The sequence below is a fragment of the Leiobunum rupestre genome, chromosome 11 (genome assembly GCF_980474605.1).
Source record: "Leiobunum rupestre chromosome 11, qqLeiRupe1.1.hap1, whole genome shotgun sequence".
Taxonomy (NCBI): domain Eukaryota; kingdom Metazoa; phylum Arthropoda; class Arachnida; order Opiliones; family Sclerosomatidae; genus Leiobunum; species Leiobunum rupestre.
The window spans coordinates 27,682,684-27,697,998 of NC_143394.1; the positions used below are offsets into that span (position 1 = coordinate 27,682,684).

The following is a 15,315-nucleotide window of genomic DNA, read 5'->3' on the forward strand; positions in this document are numbered from 1 at the left end:
CGCTTTGATTACGACCGACGCTTCGGATATCGTACTTTGCCAGGTTAATTCTTTTTGGTTAGACATGGCGGCGGTCACTAGCGCATCAGATAGCGGGAACGGTGATCGAAAGGGCAACCGTTGGGGATCATTTATTTGTTCCCAGTGGCCGTATAAATCATCCCAGGCCTGGTGTGTGATTTTATTGCATAGAGCTACAGATATATCGAGTTCAGACGTGAACCCCGTAGTAACGAAAAGCTCGGATGAAAGTGAATACCGAGGGTTAACTTTCCGCTGAGTCGGATCAAATTTAGACATTTTAGTAGGCGCTGGAACGTTATCTACACAGCTTCGTTTAGACATGAGGCTCGAGATACGGTTTGTAGTGTACTGCCGATGGATGACGGGGGTGAATGCCTTATATATAGACCCCATTTGCGTTCATTTTCGGTAGGTCAATAGGGTCATATGATTTATCGATAGTTGGAGGATCTCCCCTTTAGCGTCCCTATTCGGTGGGGGTGGTGGAATCATCTGACATGATGTTATGCAAACAGCCAGTAGCTATAAACCCGAGTAATGGGCCTATTTACCCATAGGTCAATAGGTCCATCATTATTTCTCAACCACTTGTCAAAAACCTATCCGTCTTAGGGAATGTCCCCCTACGGCATCTGTCAAACACTTTTCTCCACGTGCGAGTGGTGTTATGTAATAAATCCAAATAGTTCAATGGGTCGAGCCTTTTGTGTTTTCGCCGACAAACACTTTCCCCGTGTAACATTATTTTCAAACAATTTCACGATGCGCAAAGCTATCCGTCTTACGGAATATGGGCCCTAAGGGGTAAAGGGTAGCTAGAGAATGGCCCTTACCCCCAGCGCGTAAAATAGACACAGCGGGTGTCCCCCCTTGCTAGCTAAAAGTGTCGTTTTGGTAAAAAAGAGCCGAGTGTATTATAAAAACGGTTTATTTTTCTACGACATTCTATGATTTGTAGAGACCATGGCGAATAAATTGAAAAAGTGGCCCCCAACTTTTTACATCAGGTGTGGATTCTTAGCGCTAAAATGGTTATAACAAACGAGTGTTCCCACCAAAAATGTTTTTTTTGCGCGTAGAATTTTATGGAGGCCCATAAACTAGTAGCGGGAATAGAACCTCTTAACTATTTCAGTTTAAACTACGAGGGATTCTCATAGATTTTGGTTTTTACATCCCAAATGGCCCCTACGTATGGGGGTGCCCCTCAAAGTGTGTATGGGGGGGTCCTTTTGGGTATAAAAACCCAGGGATTTGATCCCTAAGACATCACAACTCTGTTCTTTTTTGTATCCAACCAAGTCCACTAGAAATCAATCTCCGCTGTTCTCGGATGAGGACGTAGCCATGTAAGTTTTTATCAATTTTTATATTTTTAGCTTGGTGATCTATTCCAAAATTAAATGGTAACCCTGTATGCGTAACAATTTCAATATGCAAGATACTCGAGAATGGTAAAATAGTCTATATTTAAATTTAAAGTGCGAAAACTATATTTGTATAGTCGAAATGTATTTTAACATATTAAAAGCAGAATTCATCTTTCTGACAAGAGTCTTACCCATCATACATACACCATCTAATCTGGAATCTATGTTTAACAATTGGATGAATTCATGTTTACGAAAGGTTCTTTTTAAACGTAACTTAGTACATTAATTGAGTATTTTGAAATATTTGAATATCGGAATTTTTTTGATGTATTAAAAGTAGAGTTAAGATGTTTTTATAGTATTTTCTATGTATTTGCATATCTGAACTTGCGGTTCAATTTTGGGTATATGCACCACTTACACGCTAATGATATTAAAATGAAGTTTAAAAATATTTCCATTTAAACGAGTCCCTCTTTTTATATCCGCAAAGTACTGAACGATTCTATCTTAAGGATTAAAATAGTTCTAACAATCATATCTATTAGTGCAATTACAACATTTGAGAAAGACACTTTTCCCATTGTGAAAGTGGAATCCAAAATAAGAATCACTGTAAATTTAAATATAGACTATTTTACCCTTATCGAGTAACTCTTTTTTTCTTTAAAAGCTGAAGAAATATTAGAAACGACATCAGTGACCAATTAATTGTTTCCGAGTATGACAGACGATTTTTGATATTAAAGAGTCATTTTTCAAAAGTAAGATTGTTTTAGGTTATTTTTTAAAGCTACCTTAGAAATCACATTATTTTTATATATAATTATTTAGTTGTAATGTTAATTCTTAATTACTGGTAGCCTTCACTAGAAACTATTATAAGAAATATATATGAATTTACCACTAGTGAATGCAATATCTGTCGCGATAAATATTTCTGGGTTCAGTTAATGTGATGATTCGAGTGAAAAATTTGTAAACACTTAAGTTTCATGCAATCCAATAACTTTGACTTTTGAAAATTTTTCACTCAGAATCATCACATTAAATGGGAGCCACTCTGTAACGTAAAATTAAAAACTCAAGCAATTTTTTTCCCCAAATTCATTTTTAACTTATCTTAAAACACGCTTCCCTAAGTCTGACTAGCTCTGTATGTTAATAATAAAATAGCTAAATATTTTTTGGGAGTCAATAATTTTGATTCTGAGTGAAATATTTGCATATATAACAGTATTAGTTTGGCTAATTATTTTTTTTCATCTGCTACCATACTCAATGGGTGAACATAGAATAACAAAGGTAATTTTCCACTATATTTAAAGCCAACTCCCCTTACATTTCACTATGAAAACACTGAAGCTTCTTTCAATGCGATAACTTAATTACATGCAATTTTTTTCCCAGAATTACAATAATTTAATCGAAAAATTATCCAACTCAGCTTATCAGACTTGGACAAAGTGGTTTTTAAGTGATGGTGTTAAATAATAAAATATACTTCAGCTTTTGAATAAGATTTTTTTCTATCCAACCGATATCCTTTATATAAAAGCTGAAATAATTTATCCATTCAATTCAACAAGCATTAAAAACCCCGGTTCAAGTCAGAATATCTGTGCAAAGTACTAATAACGTAGAAAATGTTTTTGGGTTCAATTGACCTGATGAAAAATTTTCATATGGTAAAGTTACTGGACTGATGGAAGCTTCAGTGCGAAGTCTTAATTACATGTTCTAAGTTTTTTTTAAAACAAGTTTATTTCTAGAAATGAAAAGGACATGTTTTATCGAGGCAAACTTTTTCCGTGTGAATGGAGAAATGATAATTAAAGAGTTAGCTATTTACGATGCGGAAACGGAGAAGCATAACGTCTGGACCTTTAAACCACCATATCCATATTCCAGTCTTATGGAAGAAGATAAATGGCAGTGTAGATGGTTATATTGGAACGTTTGCGATCTCCGTTGGGACGACGGACGGGATGACTACAACAGCCTAGGAGCCATCGCAAATTATATAAAAGAAAAAGGGTTCACGTTTTTTTTGTAAAGGTTTAGTAAAGGCCAAAGTTTTATCGGATTTCATAGGAGTTAACGTCAAGAACGTCGAGGATTTAGACTGTCCTAAATTATCTACCATTCTTTGTATAAATGCTCCTAAACATTGTCATTTTCACCGTGACCCTAATAATTGCGCCGTTGTGAAATCTCACAAAATCGCTGTGTGGTACCGCAAAATCGTGTGTAAGAAAATATAAGTCGTTTTAATATTATTTTTGTTTCATCACATTGGTTTTACGATATGTCTGTTTTCTAAAATTACGTTTCTTAAATAGCGTAACGTATTAAAGTTGAATAAAGAGTTTTTCATTTAATTTTAATTTTAGTGTTTTTATAATATCTTTCTGACTATATTTGTATTGTTTAACTTCTTTCATTTTTAAAAATGTAATTGCTTGATTTAAATAAAGCGTGAAAATTATTAGTTTCGAAATGATATTTACAAATCTTATCCAATCTAAAGTCCATCGTTCGGGTATTAGTAAGTATTTCATACAAACTAACTTAATTAAGTATTTTTAGAAGTGAAGAGAAACACATTGTGAAAAACCAAATGAAAAGAGACTTTAACCGTTTTTAAAATTCACAATATATTTATTTAAAAAATCGAACGTTTCGGAGGAACTGTTCCTCCTTCTTCAGGGATTTTTACAAGTCTGACAGTACGATGGTAAAACTTTGGGACGAAAAAATATTTATGCATACATATAGTGGAGGCCACTGTTCTTTAGCCGTGAGCGTTTTTTTCTTAAAGGCGAGTCGACCCCCGTCGAAGTGTTATATGGGCTCGATATCTTCGTTCGCGCTCGAGGCTACTATGGTCTGAATGGGTGGGTTCTGCGAGGGGAGGAATTGGTTTGTTGTGTGTGTGAGAGGGTGAGGACCATAAACACGTTTTAAAAAGTGGAGAAAACGTTTATAAGTTAAAGGGACCATCGTCACGGTTTAAACATTGCGCAGATTTATTTTTTGAAATTTCGATGGATTCGCGTACATTAAAATTTGTTTTATATAATTTTGGGTCGAGCTAGTATGTCTATTGAGTCCCACCTAGCATTATGGCCCCAAAAACACGAAGGTGTTCGCTAAGGGGGAGAATTATTGGACGGGTTGTTTATATTTTTGGGGCTCTTTACGCCTTTGATGAAATGGTCGAGGGCATTGCCCCCATGTAATAATCACCACAATCACAGGAGATTTTATAAATGATAGCCTTGTCGAGGAGGGCAGTTGGTTCTTTGTTATTACATAATAAAGCTGACAATTTGGGATGGTTGGAGATAAAAAGGATCGAGACCTACTGATTTAAGATTTTTGGCTATTTTTTGGAGAGAAACCATGATAAAAGGGGAAACATGCTGGGATGAAAGAAGGAGGAACAGTTCCTCCTAAACGTTGGATTTTCTAAATAAATATATTAAGAATTTTAAAACCGTTTAAAGTCTCTTTTCATTTGGTTTTTCACAATGTGTTTCTCTTCACTTCTAAAAATACTTAATTAAGTTAGTTTGTATGAAATACTTACTAATACCCGAACGATGGACTTTAGATTGGATAAGATTTGTAAATATCATTTCGAAACTAATAATTTTCACGCTTTATTTAAATCAAGCAATTACATTTTTAAAAATGAAAGAAGTTAAACAATACAAATATAGTCAGAAAGATATTATAAAAACACTAAAATTAAAATTAAATGAAAAACTCTTTATTCAACTTTAATACGTTACGCTATTTAAGAAACGTAATTTTAGAAAACAGACATATCGTAAAACCAATGTGATGAAACAAAAATAATATTAAAACGACTTATATTTTCTTACACACGATTTTGCGGTACCACACAGCGATTTTGTGAGATTTCACAACGGCGCAATTATTAGGGTCACGGTGAAAATGACAATGTTTAGGAGCATTTATACAAAGAATGGTAGATAATTTAGGACAGTCTAAATCCTCGACGTTCTTGACGTTAACTCCTATGAAATCCGATAAAACTTTGGCCTTTACTAAACCTTTACAAAAAAAACGTGAACCCTTGTTCTTTTATATAATTTGCGATGGCTCCTAGGCTGTTGTAGTCATCCCGTCCGTCGTCCCAACGGAGATCGCAAATGTTCCAATACAACCATCTACACTGCCATTTATCTTCTTCCAACGAGGCGGCCAGGATGTCTGAACCCTCCACGTTAGCCTGAGCCGAAATTCAGTTTCTAGTCCCTACCTGACAGAAGTCGGACTTGGAGGTGTGACCGTATGATCTCTAAGTGCACCACGGCCCTTATGGTTCACCCCGTCTCCCTGCACTGTTAATAAAAATTGTTCTAATTTGAACAAATCGCCGTTCAGAAGGTTGTCCCTGTAACAAAACGCCATTTTGGGCTAATATGAACAAAAAACTATTCGTTCGATAAAGAACGATGGTTGATAGCTCAATATTGAACTTAGATGTTCTATATTGAACAAACCTTCTTTGTTCAAATTAGAAGGCTTTGTCGTTCGCCGTGGATCATTTTCTTATTCGCCGCGGAACGCTTTGGGGTCATTCCATGTCAATTCGACTAGCGGAAAATTTGCCTAATTTATAATTTTAATAATATTTTTTCTACGAGTAAAGTAGCTTAAGAAAATTAGTTTCCCAAAGTTTTAGACTTGTTATCAAATTATTTGAAAAGTTATATTTTTTTTTTAAATTTGGGTTATTTTCGATTTTAAATCTTAAAAATGAGTTTTTCTCGAATATTTTGGTATCTAATAGACATATACAAAAGATAATAATTAAATACGAAACGAAATAATTGACTACTTGAGGGGTTCAATAGACTCCCAGATTTCGACTTGTACTCCACCTTCAAAAATATTGAAAATTTTATGTTTTTGGGCAAACAGGCTAGTCACTTTAAATTATAAATGACATCAATGAGCAATTATTTTAAAGCAGAAAAAATAATTATTATAATGTTAAAAAAAACACGAAATGAAATTCTTTACTATTTGGGGGGTTCAATGGACTACCAAATTTCGACTAGGCTATTTTTAAAACGTTAACTAACGCTATATAAACAGTAAACATTCGGTATACTGGTTAAAAATCCTCAAAAAAGAGTTATTAAAACGGTAACTAACGCTATATAAACAGTCGGCATAATGGTTAAAAATATGCCACTGAACTGTTCTTAAAACAGTAACTTATGCTATGTAAACAGTCGGTAAACTGGTTAAAAATCTGCAAAAAAGAGTTATTAAAACGGTAACTAACGCTATATAAACAGTCGGCATAATGGTTAAAAATATGCCATTGAACTGTTCTTAAAACAGTAACTGATGCTATGTAAACATTCGGTATACTGGTTAAAAATCTGCAAAAAAGAGTTATTAAAACGGTAACTAACGCTATATAAACAGTCGGCATAATGGTTAAAATCTGCCACTGAACTGTTCTTAAAACGGTAACTAACGCTATATAAAGAGTCGGCATAATGGTTAAAAATTTGCCACTGAACTGTTCTTAAAATGGTAACTAACGCTATATAAACAGTCGGCATAATGGTTAAAATCTTCAACTGAACTGTTCTTAAAACGGTAACTAACGCTATATAAAGAGTCGGCACAATGGTTAAAAATTTGCCACTGAACTCTTCTTAAAATGGTAACTAACGCTATATAAACAGTCAGCATAATTGTTAAAATCTGCCACTGATCTGTTCTTAAAACGGTAACTAAAGAAATATAAACAGTCGGCATAATGGTTAAAATCTGCAACTGAACTGTTCTTAAAACAGTAACTGATGCTATGTAAACAGTCGGCATAATAATTAAAAATATGCCATTGAACTGTTCTTAAAACAGTAACTGATGCTATGTAAACAGTCGGTATACTGGTTAAAAATCTGCAAAAAAGAGTTATTAAAACGGTAACTAACGCTATATAAACAGTCGGCATAATGGTTAAAAATATGCCATTGAACTGTTCTTAAAACAGTCACTGATGCTATGTAAACAGTCGGTATACTTGTTAAAAATCTGCAAAAAAAGAGTTTTTAAAACGGTAACTAACGCTATATAAACAGTCGGCATAATGGTTAAGCCTCTGCCAATGGACCGTTCTTAAAACAGCAAATACTGTTTTAAAACATGTAATAATTACAGTTTATTTAACAGCTTCTTTACTTTTAATAGAACGGTAAGTGCTGCTGTTTTAACAGGTTTATTTTACTGTTTAATTTACTGCTATTGCTAACATCTGCGAACGCCAGTAACTGATGTTATTCTAACGGCGTTTTTTCCGAGAGTGTGTGTCAGAGTTGATAGCTGAGTGAACCTAGTAACAGAGACCATTTCACTGGTGCCCTTCTCCTACGTCCAACTAGCCCGGATAGAAGACAGATCCAGCATGGGTAGTAGTACCCTACTACTGATGTTCACACATTTGACGCAGGCCACTCAACCCAGTCGAAGGTGCAGCAATGGGTTGACCATTTCCAACTTCGCACACAGCAGAGGCATTAAGCAACTCCAGCCGACACCCTTCCAACGTAGGTAAAGAGTCAATCAATTTGGAGAGAGCTCCTAAAGGGAAACGACGAGCTCACAGCCGTCCACGTAACCCAGCACAGCTGGTATCGGAGATCTCGGTGTGCTCCAAAAGGCCGGGAAAGAATACCTGCGTGCCCACATACGGATGCCAGCCGCCCACAGCAGACTACACAATCCGCCGAGGCGGCCAGTTTGCACGGACCCTCTCTGTTAGCCTGAGCCGAAACTCAGTTTACAGCCCAAACCGGCCAATCATCATAGACGTGAACACGGCAGAAATGACCTTAGTTACTAAGAAAGTCGCGAAGTGCTGAGTCTGGTAGCCATACTGGCACGAAGTAGTGACGGCGCCCTGTTACGTACAGAGGTATAGTTATGCAGATACGCTAAGTCACGCGCAAAGCCTAATCACAACTTTCTTTGGAATTTTTAAAATAGGCATTTTGAACTAAACAGCCAACAACGTTATTTTTTCCTCGAAAACTATCCACCGAGTCTACACCCATGTTGTCAGAATTTATAGCCCGGTGTACCGGTAAGAAAAGAACCACACCACCGGAGGCCTATCATCAGAATGCCCTACGCCAGCGTCCACAAGCCCGGACAGGTGACAAAACCAGCATGGGTAGCAGAACCCCACTACTGATGGTCGAACCCTCGACGCAAGCCGCTCAACCCAGCAGAAGGTGCAACAATGGGACGACCAGCCCGCCACTTCGCACACAGCAGTGGGATAGAGAACGGATGCTCTAGCAACTCCCAAATAACAACTAGCTTTGAACCGTGTAAATATTGTAAATAATTGTATTTATGATAAAATGTTTTATTATTTTATTTTATTCGTACGCCGTTGGGTAAAAGCGAGCGAGGTTGGGTAAATAGAGGTTAGTTCAAATATTTGAGAAAAATTGCTAATTAAACTAACAAAATAGAAATTTATTTTGATAAATTCAATTAAATAGGGCCAATTTAAAAAAATTGGTTAATCCCGAAAAACACAATAGATTTTAGTATATTTATGTTAAATACTAGAAATATTCTGCAATATAAGTAATAACGTGTAAATTAATTTGAGTTAACTCGTCTGTATTGGACAAAATATATTACGGAAATTCCGAGTTAAATTCGGTTAAAGATAGTAAAGTTTGGTAAGTAACGACTAATTTGAGTAAAATTCTCTAAATTGGAAAAAGACGTATAAATTGCGTAAAAACTTAAAATTAAACAAATTACTAAAGGTAAATGCGAGTTAAATACGATAAGATGAATAACTAAAAATATATAAATTGGGAAAATTTCTGAATTTTTGGGTGAATTATTCTGTCGTTGGGTAAATGCGAGCGAGTAAATGCTCATAAATTGAGGTAATTTGAAGTAATTGTGAATATATGAACCAATTATAAGTTAATTCAGATATATTTGACTAATTTGATTTAGACCGAAAAATTAAGTAAAATTTGGTAAATTTGAGTGAAATATGATAAAGTTTCCGCAATATAAGTTAAAAAGGGTAAATTTTAATTAGTTTGGTTGAAAATCGTCTAAATTGGACAAAATCGATAAATTTGGGTAAATACTGATAATTTAAGGAAAATGTTAATATATTACAGAAAATACGAGTGAAATTCGGTAAGATAAAGTAAAGTTCGGTTAGTTACGACTAATTTGAGTAAATTCATCTAAATTGGAAAAAGTCGATTAAATTGGGTAAGTACTAATAAATTAAAAGAAATAATGTAAGTAAATGTAAGTTAAATACGATAAGATAAAAACCTAAAAATATATAAATTGGGAACATTTTACTATTTTTGGGTGAATTCTTCTGTCATTGGGTAAATGCGAGGAATTTGAGCAAATACGAATAAAGTAGGGAAAATATGTAAACTTAAGATAAATGCCGGCAACATAGGCAAGACCAAGTAAAGTTGGGTGAACGCTACCCAATTTGGGTACTTAATAGTAAATCTGGATTATTGCAAATTAATTTTTGGAAAATGCAATGCATTTGAGAGCTGCCAATTAATTAAGATTAAATCTAAAAATTTGCTTAAAGTTTAATAATATGGGTAAATTTAAATAATTTTGATAAATGTTTATAAAATATGGTAAGTAAGTGCTAATGAATTAAACATTTTCGGGTAATTTAAGATAATAACAGGAAACAGATTAATTCACGGCTTGATTGGTAAATCGAAATAATTTTAGAAAAACTAGATTAAAAAGTAGTAAAAATGAATTTTATTCTTGAAAAATTTACCAAAATTTATTGTATTTTTGGCTTTACCCAATTTATTTAAATTGATCCAATTTAGTCGAATTCACAACTACTTCTACTAACCTCCATTTATGAGCATTTACTCGCTCGCATTTACGCAGAAGAATACACCCAATAATTGTGTCTAATAATAATAATAATAATCAGCTAGGCTAATATCCAAGGCACCACCCTAGGCCTAAGTCATCGAGCGACTTTTAAAGCCTTTAATTCAGGTAGCCGGGTTACAATGCGTAGGAGGGTGGTGGCAAGCCCTGCATGCCACGCGAGCCAACAGCTCCCTACACTAACTATTACCGTTTACTTAAACAAGTTTTTATGGAAGGGGAAACCGAAGATCTCGGGGGAAAACCCCTTTAACCAGTGGGGAGAGAACTTGCAAACTCAACGCAGAAGGAGTTGTTCCGAGTTTTCACCCAGTGCCACAAGTTGGGATCGAACCCGGCTCCTCTTGCTGCGAGGCGAAGGTGCTAACCACTCCACCACCCCAAAAATACAAAAAATTTCCCAATTAAGTTATATATTTTTAGGGTTTCATCTTATCGTATTTAACTGGCATTTTTCTAAATTAATTTTTAATTTATTAGGTTTTACCCAATTTAATCGTAACTTACCGAACTTTACTTTATCTTACCGAATTTCACTCGTATTTTCCGTAATTACCTTAAATTATCAGTATTTACCCAAATTAATCGACTTGGTCCAATTTAGACGATTTAAACAAAATAAAGTAAAATTTACCCTTTATTACTTACATTGCGGAATACTTCTCGTATTTCACTCAACTTTACCAAATTTTACCTAATTTTTGGGGTTCACCCAATTTATGGAAATTGATCAAATTAAGTCAAATATATCTGAATTAATTTATATTTTGTTCATATATTCACAACTACTTCAAGTTACCTCAATTTAAGAGCATTTACCCTTGCTCGCTCGCATTTACCCAACGACAGAATAATTCACCCAAAATTACTAAAATGTTCCCAATTTATATATTTTTAGTACTTCATCTTACCGTATTTAACTCGCATTTGTCTAAAGTAATATTTTTTATTTTAATAGTATTTACCCAATTTAATCGTCTTTGTCTAATTTAGACAAATTTACTTAAATATCTCTTACCGAATTTAACTCGGATTTTCCCTTATATATTAACATTACCTTAAATTATCAGTATTTACACAATTTAATCGACTTTGTCCAATACAGACGAATTAACTCAAATAAATTAAAATTAACATTTCTCGTATTTAATATAAATAAACCAAAATTTATTGTGTTTTTCGCGTTTACCCAATTTTTGGAAATTGGTCCAATTAGTCGAATTTATATAAAAAAAATTATATTTTGTTAGTTTAATTAGCAATTATTCAAAAATATTTTAACTTACCTCAATTTACCCTACCTCCCTCGCTTTTACCCAAAAATACAAAAATTTGGCCAATTTACATATTTTTTTTTTCAAATTTTAATTTTTTCAAATTTCTTTGTTTTTTCATGGGGGTGGGGGTCTCTTGAAATATGTGATTTTCCCTTGTTAAATCACATAAAGAAATTTTGATTTGGTGTTTTCAAAAACCTTTTCGGTTGCCCTGGCAAAAAAAAGCCCAGCGTAACTTTTTCCTTTGGGAATTTTGAAGTTACGTTAAGGTCTACTTATTCACCGAGTTTAAGCAAAATCGGTGGGTTACACCTCGGGTCGTCTCCTTGTAAGTGCGCTAAGGTGTTTATTGGTTGGCTCGTAATACGGTTTTATTTACATGATTCTGACCATTCGTTTTTGTTATTTATGAATTCGATTACGATTGGCAATGAAGGTTTAACCCCGAGTCGCGATACCGAAAATAAGGTGTTGATTATTTGTAGCGTAAACCGAGATTTTAACAAAATATTTTTGGTTTTTAATTATCGTATAAATAAATTTTCAAAGCAAATTTATCAATATGAACATTCCAAGTGGTATGGTTTTCATCGAACCAAACTCCAAGATATTTACACGTATTTACTCTAGTTATTTGATTAATATTAAAACAGACATTTAGGTTTTGAAGTTTTTCCTTGATTTTCATGGCTTAGGTCATGTTTACTGTGTTAAAGACATTCCGCTCAAAAGGCGTTGTTGGAGAGCCAATTATATATTTTGTTTAAAGTTAAGTTAATGTTTGAAACATAAAATTTAAGTGAACATCGTTATCTAAAATGAGAGAGTCGTCAGCGTATAGGGTTAGTGAGTCGTTATCATCAGGATTGAATAAATCGTTTTCAACGAGGTGAAACAAAAGGGGTGATAAAATCGAACACCGCATTTGATATATTTCGAGTCAGATGATACATTGTTAACCCTAGTTTTACACCTTCTTGGGGTTAGATACTAATTGATCAAGTCTTGTGACTTACCTCGGATACCCTGGATACGAAGTTTTTTAAGAGGTATATCCATGACTAACCAGATCAAATGCCTTTCTGCGGTCTAGAAAGTCTCCTATTACATATTTCCCGTCGTTTAAATTGTTCATAATATTTTTATATACTGGTTTTAAGGCTCTATTTTTCATAAAACCAAATTGGTGATTAGAAATAATACTATATTTATCACAAAAACTGTGCAAACGCGTATCGAATACTTTCGAGAATACCTACCGTACCGTTATAGGACCGGCTCGTTTGTGTCGCCTCGTTTAAGGATATGGCAGATAAGACCTTTTTAACGATTCTGGATACGTACCCGACGTGAAGTTTAAATTTATGGGAAACAATCATGGTTCAGAAAGTTTCATTAATTTTTTTTAAATTTTGGAGAGATTACGTCGTCAGCAACGGCTGCATTTGTTGTAATATTATCTAATATATCATTTACTTCTTGTCTATCAACCACAGTAGAATTTGGGACGTGTTTAACGTTGGAGTATGTGTCGTGGTCATATGAGTTAGTCCGCTGGATTCATTGGCACCAGCCAGACAATCAGGCCAGTAGCCAGCGATGCCGACCGGCCCCCTCAAAAGGTATTTGTGCCCCCGTAAATTGGGCCCCTAGAAAAATATCAAAGTAAGTAAACAAAATAAATACAAAATATCCTATTCACATTTTATATTAAGTTAAGTAATAATAATCAGCTAGGCTAGTACCGAAGGCACCACCTTGGGCCTAAATCATTAAGCGATTTTTAAAGCCATTAATTCGGGTGGCCGGATTACGGTCTAAACTATGATATTTAATTTCGTGTACCTAACGTTATTATATTAGTATCACTTCTGTAGAAAAACTAGAAAATAACGTCAAAATATTTATTTCGGACTACCAAGAAAAGATTTAGAGAACAAAAATGAAACTTGAGCTCTGAGCTTAACGATTTATTTTCTACTGTTTTTAGTTTTGGTTTCAGATAACAGAGAACGAGCGTTATTACGTTATTTTCAAACAAAAACACAGCACCATGCTGCCATCTATTGTCATAGCTGCAAGAGCGAAACTTAAACTTTGTATTTCGACACCCTCTCTCAAAGATATACATTTCTACATTTATTAGTTCAGTCCAATCAGTGATGAGAACTCTTTAGTTTTCACTCTTTGAAGCGGTTTGGTCAGTAAATCCGCGTTCATTGTTTCGGTTGGATAATAATAATTTCACGAAATGATGTCTTATGTCAATGTGCTTCGTCCTACGCGTGATGCTTTCATTTTTGACCATTCTTAGACAGCTCTGATTATCTTCAAAAAATTTCGTGGAGATGTTTCCTTGTTTAAAATCTTTCAAAAGTGTTTGAAGCCAGAGTGCTTCCTCGCGGGTTTCCGCGAGTGTGGCACTCGTACTCGGCTTCCGTTGAAGAAATTGCCACGTTTGGTTGCTTACGACTAGCCCAACTAATCGTTCCTCCGAGCCATTGAAAAACGTATCCTGTATTTGACTTCCAATCGGTAAGGTCACCACCCCAATCCACGTCAGCGTATCCAGTTAAAGCATTTGATTGTATTAGAGAGCTCCCAAGTTTTAGCTTCAGATCCATAGTGCCTCTCAAATACCGCATTACTCGCTTGACTGGTGTCCAGTCCCGCGGGCTAGAAGTTGAGATACTCCTACCTAAAATTGATACGCTAACAGCTATATCTGGTCGGGTGCATGTGGATACATATAGGAGGCAACCAACACTGTAAAAAAAGCATTCAATTGCCTCTCAAATTTAACTAACAACATTTAGTTTTGAAAAATCCTTCGTATTAGCTTTCAAAATTAACTACTACTATTCAAATTTGACCAACTCTTTACATTGGCGTTCAAATTTAACAACTATAACTCAACATTGATTTCTTCTTCATATTGGCGCTCAAAATTAAATATCACCATTCAATTTTGATAATTAATCATGTTAGCATTCAAAAATGCCAGTAACACTCAAATTTGAAATAACCTAGCATGTGCGTTCTCATTTAATTGCCAAAGTTTAATTTTGATAATAAATAATGTTAGTATGAAAAAAAAACTAACACTCAAATTTGAAATAGTTCTATTTAGGTGTTCAAATTTAATTGAAAACATTCATTATTGGAAAGGCATATATTTTGTTAAGATTAAAGTTATTTCTCAATAGTTATTCGAATTTGCAGCTTTATAGCATAGAAAAGAAGTTTATTGCTTAAAAGCCATAGTTTTCCATTATAATTGTTTGCCACCCAATAGATTTCAATTATTAAAGGTGTTGGTATATTTAATATTTTTGTTCCATGACAACTCAACCAGAGGTCTCCACCCTTCTATCTTACATTTCGCTAAAACAATAAGCCATTTAGGCTACCAGAACCATAGAGCTTTCTAGCGGCCAACGCGAGAAGCTCGCTTAACTACTGGATTTCCGTCTGCTAATTAGCAGACACCGCGTTCACATTTACCAGAAACCGCTTCAAAGCGATTCGAAGCGCTTTCGAGGTGTACGTATGAACATGGTTTAAAACTCGGATTCCGAGGCTTATTAATGTGTAATATTGTTCAGAAGTTTAGCGATTGTCTTGACAACAAAAATGTTATCGTGCACATACATAGA

At 34.6% G+C, this 15,315-nt stretch overlaps 1 long non-coding RNA gene across 1 annotated transcript; it reads left to right on the forward strand.

Annotated features, from left to right (window-relative positions):
• Positions 1-7,714: 7,714 nt before the first annotated feature.
• LOC149922111 (uncharacterized) lies at positions 7,715-8,834 on the forward strand. Its single transcript, XR_016477397.1, has 2 exons — positions 7,715-8,367; positions 8,439-8,834. It is a non-coding gene; the product is annotated as an uncharacterized LOC149922111 (long non-coding RNA).
• Positions 8,835-15,315: the final 6,481 nt, after the last annotated feature.